Source organism: Capra hircus, chromosome 3, assembly GCF_001704415.2.
Source record: "Capra hircus breed San Clemente chromosome 3, ASM170441v1, whole genome shotgun sequence".
In the NCBI taxonomy this organism is placed as follows: Eukaryota; Metazoa; Chordata; class Mammalia; order Artiodactyla; family Bovidae; genus Capra; species Capra hircus.
Genome location: NC_030810.1, coordinates 96,790,519 through 96,803,054, shown reverse-complemented (window position 1 = coordinate 96,803,054; position 12,536 = coordinate 96,790,519). Strand labels below are relative to the sequence as shown.

Below are 12,536 nucleotides of genomic sequence, written 5' to 3'. Positions count from 1 at the left end.
GGACAACTGTGTTGTTTCAGCATTTTCGTCTCTACCCCAGTTATGCAAGAGGAAGAGAAAATGGAGAAAAGGATGAAAGTCTTTTGCTCGCTGATCAGCAGCTTAGCTCATTTTAGCTCATTTCATCTGTTTAGCTTTTTTTGTCTAGGGTAAAAAAAAGATGAGGTGCAACTTACATACCAGTAATAAGGAAACTAAAACCTAAGAGTAAGGATGCTCAGTGGTACCTGTTGCTAATGATCTGAAGTTCAAATCTTCCCGAGTGAGGGAAAGGGGAAGGTCATAGACTGGGGCTGGTTGGCATTTCAAGGCAGATTTTGCTTTCTTCAAAATTGCCAAGTCCCTACCAGATTAGGCTAGATAACAACCTGTCTTCCTCTGGAGTCTCATATGCCTCATATGTTGCTGTCTCTTCAGGAATACTTCGACTTGTATGCACTCCGTAAGAAATCTCGGGGTGGGGGGACATCGTGGTACAGGTGGCTGAGATTCAAGGGAGAATCTCAGGGCTATCTCAGATGACCTGCCTCCAGGATCAAATGCTTGTTGTCCTTTAAGACCATGTGGCCTTGTCCCCTAGGCACTTAGGCTCCCCAGTTTCCCAATGGAGTGGTAGAGATAACATCAAGGCTACATGTTGGGAGCCTTGTTTGAGACATTACTCTGTTCAAGGTTGGCTGAGAGTGCTTTAATCTCTTTGTGAGTGACTGTCTTAAGGACAGTGGCTGCAAAGCCTGGAACCATTGCCATAGCAACAGTGGCCTTGGAACCGGAGAAGCTGTAGCAGGAGGAGGCCCTGGGAGTGGAAGGTGTGGGCAGGGGAAGGAGGGGTCCTGGTGTTGCTGGAGCCACAGGCAGTGTCAGAACCAGGAGATGGGAGTCAACAACACCCAAAACTGAGGCAGGTAAGCCCCCAGGGAACCCTGAAGTGAGGAGGAAAGGTCAAGGTCAGGGACTCAGATTCCTCTGTTGATGGACATCAGATGAATGGATAAGTAAGTTGTGGTAAATGGAATATTACTTGTCATAAAAAAAAGAGGAACGGAACTGGGTCATTTGCAGAGATGTGGGTGGACCTTGAGATTATCATACAGAATGAAGTCAGAAAGAGAAAAACAAATACCATATATTAACGCATGTATGTGGAATCTAGAAATATGGCATAGATGATAGTATTTGCAAAACAGAAATAGAGACACAGACATAGAGAGCAAACATATGGACGCCAAGGGGGAAAGTGGAGGTGGGATGAATTGGGAGATTGGGATTAACATATATACTCTATTAATACTATGTATAAAATAGATAACTGAAGAGAACCTACTGTATAGCTCAGGGAACCCTATTCAGTGCTCTGTGGTAACCTAAATGGAAAGGAAATCCAAAAAGGAGAGGGTATATGTATGCGAATAGCAGATTCACTTTGCTGTACAGCAGAAATTATCACAACACTGTAAAGCAACTAAACTCCAATAAACTGTAAAAACAAAAACAAAAACAGGACTGGGGCTCTCAGGAACATAAGGTCAGATAGCAGAGTAAAGATGGCATGGAAGTGTCCCTAACATTGGAGTGCCTTGAGGAACCAAGGATGGCATTTATATGGGGGCCTGGAGGCAAAGGGCCCAGTGTGGGTCTGACGGGTGCTGGGAGTCTAATGCTCCAAGAATGTACCCAGGGTTCTGTCAGCCCAGGGTCAGCTCTGGCCTTTTCCCTGAGGCTTCCCACACTGAACCAAGGACTCAGGACCCCTTCCAGGACAAGAGGGCCGTGGTTTTGTTTTATTCTGTTTGTGCAATAATAATCTGTCCTCTCCAGCCACCACCCCGCCATCCTTTCTCATTAGCTCGTTTTTCTTCCCAGTCATTAAAACTCCACTTTTGACCTGTGGGCACATCCTCCTATGAAAAGTCGTACATGTGGGCTCTTCAGAACCTATTCTGCCATTAACTATGGAGACTGTCTTTGTTTTACTCTACGATCTCTGTTTAAGGAGATTGTGAGGTTGTGAGGGGAGGTACATTTATATTAATGCTCATTCTGGAGCTGTGGTGACCTAGCTAGGTCATTAGTGACCCAGTGTCCCACCTCTGCTGATGGTAATGATTGCAAATCCTGCCTGGTGAGAATGAGAAGACAAAGCGGCTGTGCTTGATGGAGCTGAGAGGGACTTTAGAGAGATGGAGGGACGTCCACAAGTTCACAGCGCAGCAGAATTAAAAAATGAGCCTGGGTCTCCTGTCTCCATGCCCAGTGCTCTTTCTGACGTAGTAGGTGACTCAGAATTTCCCTGAAGAGCCTGGCAAAATTACCTGGAATTTGCTTCTTCTTACATGGGCATTAGTTTCTAGCATAGACCTGAGGTTTCTAGAGACTGAACTTATCTACACTGGATTTTATCACTCCAACTCCTTCTGACCCTGCTTGGTTAGCTAATATCAGCAAAAAGGGGCTGAAGCTGGAGGAACAGAATAGACTCTTGCTTGTGTAGTCAGTGGACCCACACTTGTGGGGGATGGAGAAGCAGGCTGCTTCAGAGGAGGTTACTGACACTTAGCTCTATGAGCAGAGGCAAGTTACTTCCCCTCTTTGGACCTCAGTTCTTCATTGGAGAAACTATGGGTTTTATATATTTAGGTATAATCTCTACCAGATTTGGGGGGCTTCCCAGATGGCACTGGGGCTACCCAGGTGGTGCTAGTGGTAAAGAATCCTGCCAATACAGGTGACGTAAGAGACGCAGGTCCCATCCCTGGTTTGGGAAGATTCCCTGGAGTAGGAAACGGCAACCCACTCCAGTATTCTTGCCTGGACAATCTCATGGACCAAGGAGCCTGGCAGACTACAGTTCATGGGGTTGCAAAGAGTTGGACATGACTGGGTGACTGAACAACAGCAATATCAGATTGAAGCCACTAGAAATTAAAGGTTGGGCTCATGTTCATGAGGTCCTCATTCTGTGCTTCCTTTGCCCATAAAAATGCAAAGACCTCTGTTTAGATGGATCACGTTAGCATTCTTGTTCAGCACTTCTTCACGGTGATAAAGCGCAGAACAGGGAACAGCCTTGTTTCCTGCAGAACAGCCCTTATCTGGGCTGGTTGCTGACACCAATCAGCTGGAAGCTCACAGACATCCTTTGCTCTTCCTCACCAGCCTTGAGGCTGGTTTTTACAATCTCTTCTGACCCTGTGGTGCAACCAGAGGCTTCAGCGGGAACACTTTCACCAGTCAGGGCACCGTTTCCCTTTTACAGGCGGGTTCTCACCCCACCTGGGTTCCCAGACGGCCCACCAGCTAATCCATCATTCTACACACGTATCCTCTTGTTTCCCTGATTACTCCAAACTATTGGTTGATTTTTCTTTCAGGAAATCTTTCTCACTTTTTTCCTTTCCCTAGTTTCTCCCGTCTCCTTCCCTTTTCCGTTTGCAAACCAAACATAACCCCCTCGTGGTGGATGAGACTGGTGTTGTGGAGTTCTTTGGATTATGAACAAAGTGAAAAAGTTCTGAAGTCATGTTAGACTTGGTTAAAGAAAACCTCCAAAGCCTTTGAGTATACCCTCAGGGGCACAAGATTTCTACCCTCTGTCACCACCGAGTTCTTTCTTTGTCTAATTAAGCCTGCTTGTCCTCTTCATCAGCATTTATAAAAACAAAAGAAACTATTTAGTACCCAACTTCTTTTTTTCAGTTTTAGGCTATTGCTAGCCCTACAGGACTCTATACTCATTTGCATTGCAAATATGCTAATTTTCTGCTACTCTGGAAATCACGTGGGTATTTTCAGTAACCTAGGAATCCAGCCACTATCTTAATAGCTTTCTTTCTATGGGAAAATATGCGCTGAGTTCCAAACAAATGACCTAGTAGAGCTTTGGAGCACAAGCCTCGTTGTGAATAGTGTGCTTTCTATGGGGTGTTGGCTATCATTTAGGACATACTGGGAGACCTTGATCCAAGGGTTCACAGGGTGTTTGCAGAGACTGGGAATTTTCTTCTCTTGAGCAGTGGAATCATTTGATTACACAAAGACCTTTGGAGACAGCGTGGTGGCTCCTTAATAACAAGAATAGTGACAATAAATGCGCAACAATTTATGGAATGCTTCATAACGTGTCATGTGCTGTGTAACTTATTTTAGGTGCATTAATGTGTAATCTCCAAACACAAATATTATTATCCTCATTTTGCAGATGAGAAACCGGAGGTTCAGAGAGATTAAAATATTTTGCCCAGCATCACATATCTAGTCGTATACTCTGACTCCTGTGGCTTGGCTCTTAAGCATCATGAAAAGAAGCAAATATCTGCAGCCAAGTGTGGTTTGTAGGGTGAGAGCTGGCATCGAAAATGGTGAGAGTACCATTTTATAGATGAAAAAATTAAAACTCAGAAAATTCCAATAAGTTGTCTCTATTCACATGATGAGGATGGCAGGGCCTGACTAGGAGTTCCTCTGGTTTGCTCTGAATATTGTTTAGTTGGCCAGTACATGGTGTTAGTGGTTTGCTAGGCTTCCCGGATGGCGCTGGTTGCAAAGAAGCCGTCTGCCAATGCAGGAGACATAAGAGACGTGGATTCAATCAGGAAGATTCCCTGGTGGAGGGAATGGCAAACCCACTCCAGTATTCTTGCCTGGAGAATCCCATGGATAGAGGAGCCTGACAGGCTATAGTCCATGGGGTGGCAAAAGAGCTGGACACGACTGAAGCGAATTAGCACAGACGCACAAGATCAGCTCAGGTCTCTGCTCTATTGGGTCAGAAGAGTTGCACAGGGACTTGCCTATTGATCCAGTGGTTAAGACTCTGAGCTTCCAACACACGGGTTGTGGGTTCAATCCCTGGTCAGGGAATTAAGATCCCACACGCCTTGTGGCGTGGCAGAAAATAAAAGAGCTGCACAAAGTGAGCTTGATCAGTTCCCACAAAATCTAGGCCACTGGGAAAGGTGTCCTGTGTGGAGATCATGGCCCTGCACCTTCATTTGCTCAGAAAGGGTGGAGGGCACTAAACAGATGTCAGAAACGACACAAAGGTTCAGAACAAGCTCTGAACTCTACTATTTTCACTCCTGACTTGAGGTCTCGTAGGCGTAGCTCTACACAGGAGTGGCAGCTCCTGAGAGGTGGCAGGAGAGGAGTGAGAAGACAGAGAAGCTGCTCACGATACGCCATGAGACATTAGTAAGTAGTTGAGGGGGTGCATGGAGCCGGGAGGACAGGACCTCATGAGTGTTATGTCTTGGGAAACATGGGCTCAAACTCAGCTCTGCTGCTTGTTCACCAGGTGCCATGAACAGGTTATTTGTAAAAGAAGATTATTAATGCCTGTCCCACCGGGCCTCATGAGGACTACAGTCCACATAACGTTCCTAGAGCAGTGCCTTGTATAGACTAAAGTGAAAGTGGAAGTGTTAGTTGCTCAGCCATGTCTGACTCTTTGTGACTTCATGGACTATGGTCCATCCTTCAGAGGACCAGGCTCCTCTGTCCATGGGATTCTTCAGGCAAGAATACTGGAGTGGGTTGCCGTGCTCTTCACCAGGGGATCTTCCTGACCCAGGGATTGAACCCAGGCCCCTGCATTGCAGGCAGATTTTTTACTGTCTGAGCCACCAGGGAAGCTCTTGTATAGACTAGACTATCCTTAAATGGTAGAACCATTGGCATTCTTTCTCTTGTTGATGACATTCTCCTCTGAGGCTCTGGAGGTTGAAAGTGGATTTCACCTTCGAGTAATTCTGTGATGGTATAATTTCTTTCTTTCCTTCTTTATTGGAATATAATTGCCTTACAATGTTGTGTTAGTTTCTGCTGTACAAGAAAGTGAATCGGCTGTATGCATACATATATCCCCTCCCTCTTGGACCTCTTCCTTCTACCCCCTTACCATCCCACCCATCTAGGTCATCACAGAGCACCGAGCTGAGCTTCCTGCGCAATGCAGCAGCTTCCCACTAGCTAGCTATTTTACAAATGGTAGTTTATATTTGTCAGTCCCAATTTCCCGATTTGTCCCACCCTCCCTTTCCCCTCCTGTGTCTGCATGTCCATTTTCTAAGTCTGCCTCTCTATTCCTGCCTTGGAAGTTGGTTCATCTGTACCATTTTTCTAGATTCCATGTATATGCATTAACATACAATATTTGTTTTTCTCTTTCTGACTTACTTTACCCTGTATGACAGACTCCAGGTCCTTGTGATGGTATAATTCAAACCGTGTTGGATTTACTCATTGGTTAATCCCACAAGGCTTGTCTAGCGCACACTGTCAGCTAGGACGAGCAGAGGCAGTCACTGTTCCGCACGGGCTCCTCGGTGGTTCCCAGCTGCTTATAGGTAGGCAGGCTTTATATGACTACTTCTGGTCAATGGGCTAGGAGCGGAAGTGACATGTGTTCATTTTGGGTCAAGAATTTAAGAACTTCTATGTGACTCTCCATCTTTTTTTTTTTTTTTTTCTCCTGTTGCAACACTCCAGGGGCCATGTCCATCGGGAGGTATTGCTATAGGATAAAGGTAGCTTCGATCCCTGAATCATCACCTGAAAAGAAGGAGCCCTGGAGATGAGCTGATTTTTTGTGAGTAAGAAATAGACGTTTGAATGTTAAACCACAAAGAATTCAGGGTTTATTCCTTACCACAGCAAAGCCAAACCCAACCTATTATATCTAGGCATCATGCCAAACACTACAGGTTTTTAACACTACAGGTTAAAAAAAGAACGACATGATGTTAGTCTCCATTCCCAAGAAGCTTACAGTCAAAAGAGAAGATGTATTTCAACAGCTAATTCTCTTTTAGTCGATACGATGTTGCCTATAACAGAAATCCTTTTCTAGGAAGGGTTACCCAGGAATGTGGGAATATTCCCATTGCTTCTCAAATGGTAGCCGATAAGTGATGTTCCACTCCATCTAGTCTAGACAAGCTCCAATTTTCATCTATCTATAAAGTAAGGTTATGGCTGTCTATCCCACAGAGCTCTTGTGAGAATCAAAGGATCTTGTCAAATGCAGAATAGAATAATGATAATAGTAAGCTATCATTTAAGTAATAGTAATGCAGAGTTCCAAAGAATAGTAGGGAGAGATAAGAAAGCCTTCCTCAGCGATCAATGCAAAGAAATAGAGGAAAACAACAGAATGGGAAAGACTAGAGATCTCTTCAAGAAAATTAGAGACACCAAGGGAACATTTCATGCAAAGATGGGCTCAATAAAGGACAGAAATGGCATGGACCTAACAGAAGCAGAAGATATTAAGAAGCGGTGGAAAGAAGACACAGAAGAACTACACAAAAAAGATCTTCACGACCAAGATAATCACGATGGTGTGATCACTCACCTAGAGCCAGACATCCTGGAATGTGAAGTCAAGTGGGCCTTAGAAAGCATCACTATGAACAAAGCTAGTGGAGGTGATGGAATTCCAGTCGAGCCTTTTCAAATCCTGGAAGATGATGCTGTGAAAGTGCTGCACTCAATATGCCAGCAAATTTGGAAAGCTCAGCAATGGCCACAGGACTGGAAAACGTCAGTTTTCATTCCAATCCCAAAGAAAGGCAATGCCAAAGAATGCTCAAACTACCGCACAACTGCACTCATCTCACATGCTAGTAAAGTAACGCTCAAAATTCTCCAAGCCAGGCTTCAGCAATATGTGAACCATGAACTTCCAGATGTTCAAGCTGGTTTTAGAAAAGGCAGAGGAGCCAGAGATCAAATTGCCAACATCCGCTGGATCATGGAAAACCAAGAGAGTCCCAGAAAAACTTCTATTTCTGCTTTATTGACTATGCCAAAACCTTTGACTGTGTGGATCACACTCAACTGTGGAAAATTCTGAAAGAGATGGGAATACCAGACCACCTGACCTGCCTCTTGAGAAATCTATATGCAGGTCAAGAAGCAACAGTTGGAACAGGACATAGAACAACAGACTGGTTCCAAATAGGAAAAGGAGTACGTCAAGCCTGTATATTGTCACCCTGCTCATTTAACTTCTATGCAGAGTACATCATGAGAATCGCTGGGCTGGAAGAAGCACAAGCTGGAATCAAGACTGCTGGGAGAAATATCAATAACTTCAGATATGCAGATGACACCACCCTTATGGCAGAAAGTGAAGAGGAACTAAAAAGCCTCTTCAAAGTGAAAGAGGAGAGTGAAAAAGTTGGCTTAAAGCTCAACATTCAGAAAATGAAGATCATGGCATCTGGTCCCATCACTTCATGGGAAATAGATGGGGAAACAGTAGAAACAGTGTCAGACTTTATTTTTTTGGGCTCCAAAATCACTGCAGATGGTGATTGCAGCCATGAAATTAAAAGACGCTTACTTCTTGGAAGTTATGACCAACCTAGATATCATATTCAAAAGCAGAGACATTACTTTGCCAACAAAGGTCCGTCTAGTCAAGGCTATGGTTTTTCCAGTGGTCATGCATGGATGTGAGAGTTGGACTGTGAAGAAGGCAGAGTGCTGAAGAATTGATGCTTTTGAGCTGTGGTGTTGGAGAAGACTCTTGAGAGTCCCTTGGACTGCAAGGAGATCCAACCAGTCCATTCTGAAGGAGATCAGTCCTGGGATTTCTTTGGAGGGAATGATGTTGAAGCTGAAACTCCAGTACTTTGGCCACCTCATGAGAAGAGTTGACTCATTGGAAAAGACTCTGATGCTGGGAGGGATTGGGGGCAGGAGGAGAAGGGGACGACAGAGGATGAAATGGCTGGATGGCATCACTGACTCGATGGACATGAATTTGAGTGAACTCCTGGAGTTGGTGATGGACAAGGAGGCCTGGCGTGTTGCAATTCATGGGGTCACAAAGAGTCGGACACAACTGAGTGACTGAACTGAACTGAATGTTAATAGTAAATTATCATAGTAAATTATTACTATTACTTCAATAGTAAAGACTTCAGAGTTTTGCCTCCTGTTAGGAGGTAGGATATCACAAAAAGCAATTTCTCCCTTGATCCTGTTTCCAGACTCTCTACTACAATCCACTGATCTAGGTATCTTTCTACCAGTACCACCCTGACTTGATCACTGTTGAGGGCAGTTCTTCCCAGACTGATCCATCGATTCAACTTGCGTGCATGCATGCTCAGTCTTTGGAAACTTATGAATTATAGCCCGCCAGGCTCCTCTGTTCATGGGATTCTCCAAGCAAGAATACTAGAGTGGGTTGCCATGCTCTTCTCCAGGGGATCTTCCTGACCCAGGGATCGAACCTGCGTCCCCTGCGTTGCAAGCAGATTTTTTTACTGCTGAGCCACTGGGGAAGCCAGACTCAGCTTGACCCAATCATAATTTCAAGAGGCTATACACTGGAGGGAATTGTTACCCAGTTCCAAGCAAACTTACTCCCCAAAGAAACTACACAAGCCCGACTGTCTGACAAACATTAACTTTTTTGCTTTTTAGAAGCAGTCGCTGCATCACTTATCCTCTGTCTGTGGCCACGAAGCAGTGGTCAAGTGACAAAGTAGATCCCCGTGGGCAGAAACTGTGACTTTTAGATTTTCCAGAACCCTTTCAAGTGGACATCTGTTAAGCTATCTCCCCTCCTAAAGACATCCATAAATACTCCCTCAGGGCTGTTCCTTGGTGGCCTAGCAGTTAGGATTTCAGGCTTTCATTGCTAGGGCCAGGGTTCAATCTCAGGCCTGAGAACTGAGATCCTGCAAGTTGCTTGGTATGGCCAAAAAAAAAAAAAAAAAATTACTCCCTCAGGTGGTTCTAAAACTTAACTTCCCTAGACATAGCCTCTCATCTATAGTGGTTTTTTTTCTTTTGAGTATAATTGTATCACAATGTTGTGTCAGTTTCTGTTGTACAGCATAGTGAATCAGCTATTTATGTACGTATATCCCTTCTTTTTTGATTTTCTTCCCATTTATGTCATTATACAGCATTGGGTAAAGTAGGTTCTCATGAGTTACCTAGTTTATATACACTACTATGTATAAAATGGGACTTCCCTGTTGGCTCAGGTGGTAAAGAATCTGCCTGCAATGCAGGAGACAATGGTTGGATCCCAGGGTCAGGAAGATCCCCTGCAGAAGGGAATGGCTACCTCCTCCAGTATTCTAGCCTGGAGAATTCCATGGACAGAGGAGCCTGGTGGGCTAAAGTCCATGGGGTCGCAAAGAGCTGGACACGACTGAATGACTAACACTTTCACTTTTTTACTCTTTTGTATATAATAGATAACTCATGGGAACCGATGGAGTGACTTTGCAGCAAAGCCTTCCTTTGCTAGGCCCCTCAGTGTCCTACTCCCTGCATCCACATGGCATCTTTCTGCCAAGACTCTTCCTTTGAAGACTCACATTTGAGCACCTCCAGTGCCTCCTTAAGTCTCTAGCCTCTCTTCTCGTCCCACCTGCCACCTGCTCTCCCACCCCAGTTCCAAGCACACGGGAGACAACCAGCAACACACCTGGTATTAGCCTCTTCCAATACCTGGGATAGTGGTGTCCGGCGGCAGCCACCCCGATCTTGGCTCACAGCTGGCTGTGGTGGGAATAGCAGGTCTCCACCCACAGCCCCCTGAAGACAGAAGAGGTTCAAAGTTACAGGTTAATCTTTAATGGGAACAACATCTAGCTTGGAAGCCAGTGAGCAAGTGGGCCAAAGCATGTTAACCGTGAAATGAACTTTGCCAAGTTACATCACATTCAAGTGACATTCGTTACCAAATTCAACCTCAAAATAAAATAGTTGCTAATTTGCTCAAGCCATATATTTCTCCCCTTGGGCAGCAAGGAGATCAAACCAGTCAATCCTAAGGGAAATCAACCCTGCATATTCATTGGAAGGACTGGGGCTGAAGCTGAAGCTCCAATACTTAGGCCACCTGATGTGAAGAGCTAACTCACTGGAAGACAGTTGACTGGGAAAGATTGAAGGCAGGAGGAGAAGGGGATGACAGAGGATGAGATGGTTCGATGGCATCATGGATGCCATGGACATGAGTTTGAGCAAATTCCTGGAGATGCTGAAGGGCAGGGAAGCTTGGCGTGCTGCAGTCATGGGGTTGCAAAGAGTAGGACACAAATTAGTGACTGAACAACAACAATTTATTTTCCCAATGCTTCAAAGATGGTTAAAGGAAGAGAATCGGTGATTTCGGGGGAGAATTACAAAACCCCCCATGTTGTAAAGGAAAGGCCTGTCTGGGGAAGTGCTGAGGGGATGGATAAGGAACAGTCACGCCTGGGAACTGGAACACAGGCAGCTGTCTCCCAGCCAGGATGGACTGAGGGCTGTGCTGTCGAGCCGTCCAGGCCTGACCAGAGATGCATAAGGGAAGTAGGGAGAACCACCGACACTTCTGAGTGGGAGAGTGACTCAGTAATCAGGTGGAAGGCTGAGGAAGCCAACGCAAGTGTTGCTGTTCAGTCGCTCAGACTCCTTGCAACCCCATGGACTGCAGCACCCTAGGCTTCCCTGTCCTTCACCGTCTCCCAGAGCTTCCTCAAACCCACGTCCATTGAGTCGGTGATGCCATCCAACCGGCTTATTCTCTGTCGCCTCCTTCTCCTCCTACCCTCCATCTTTCCCAGCATCAGGGTCTTTTCCAGTGAGTTGGCTCTTCGAATCAGGTGGCCAATGTATTTCACAGCAGTACATGTTAAAAAAAGAAGAATCCCCCAAGAGCAGTCCTGTGGGGCTCACTAATGTCACTAATTAATGTCCAATTTGTCCAGGCCCTTCCCGCTGTGCTCCTGAGCCAGCCCCTCATTCTGCACCAACCACCAGTTATGAAGTGCTGACAATAGGCCTCACATGTTACACACATTATTTCACTTGATCTTCACAGCAACCATACGGGTCAACATTATTTTCCCATTTTTCAGAAGAGAAAATGAAGTTAACTGGCTGAAGCTTTCCATCAGTAATGAGAAGAGTTGGGATTTGCATCTAGCCTGTAGCCACCATTCAATGGCAGGGGAAAATTCTAGGCTATTTCAAGGACCATGGCAGCGGGATTTCCCTATCTTTCAGAATCTGCAGCTGAACTGAAAAACAAGCTTGCTGCTGATGTATTTACCTTCCCCGTTTAAGGCTCATTCTACATTCACTTGAGGGTAATTGCTACCTGCTATATTACCACTAGATGGCAGGCTTACCTCAGAAATACTTTCAGTGAGCAGCCGACAGGATCTGAAAATCGCTTTGCCGCAGTGATTTTCACCCCTCCATAGTCAGCCTCCAGGCCATGCCCACAGTCAGCTCTCACACCACCGGGCCTCCTAGCTATCCAGGAGACATTATGTTATGGTCAGGAACACAGGCCCTGGAGCCTTGAGAGCGCCTGAGTGCCAGTCTGTTGCCCCTTCTGACTTGAGCGCCGCAGTTTTCTCCCAACGTCTCCCACACTTTGATGAAAAGTAAATGAGTTAATACTTACAACGTTCGGGTAGTCGGTAGAACAGTGGAGGTTCTATAGCTCTTATAGCTAGATTCATAGTTTGAATCAACTTCATAGGTTCTCAAGTTTGAATCTAATGTGAAGTCCT

At 45.3% G+C, this 12,536-nt stretch overlaps 1 protein-coding gene across 6 annotated transcripts in view; it reads right to left on the bottom strand.

The window, feature by feature from the left end:
- The window catches only part of HAO2 (hydroxyacid oxidase 2), a 36,109-nt gene extending 25,540 nt beyond the window's left edge, over nucleotides 1-10,569 (bottom strand). For 3 of the 6 annotated variants that reach the window (XR_001295454.2, XR_001295453.2, XM_005677789.3), the window contains exon 1: nucleotides 10,454-10,564. The gene's annotated coding sequence lies outside the window, so the exon portion shown is untranslated. Of the gene's footprint in view, nucleotides 1-10,453 lie in introns of all 6 variants that reach the window. The other 3 variants (XM_013962497.2, XM_013962496.2, XM_005677786.3) reach the window with 2 other exon arrangements.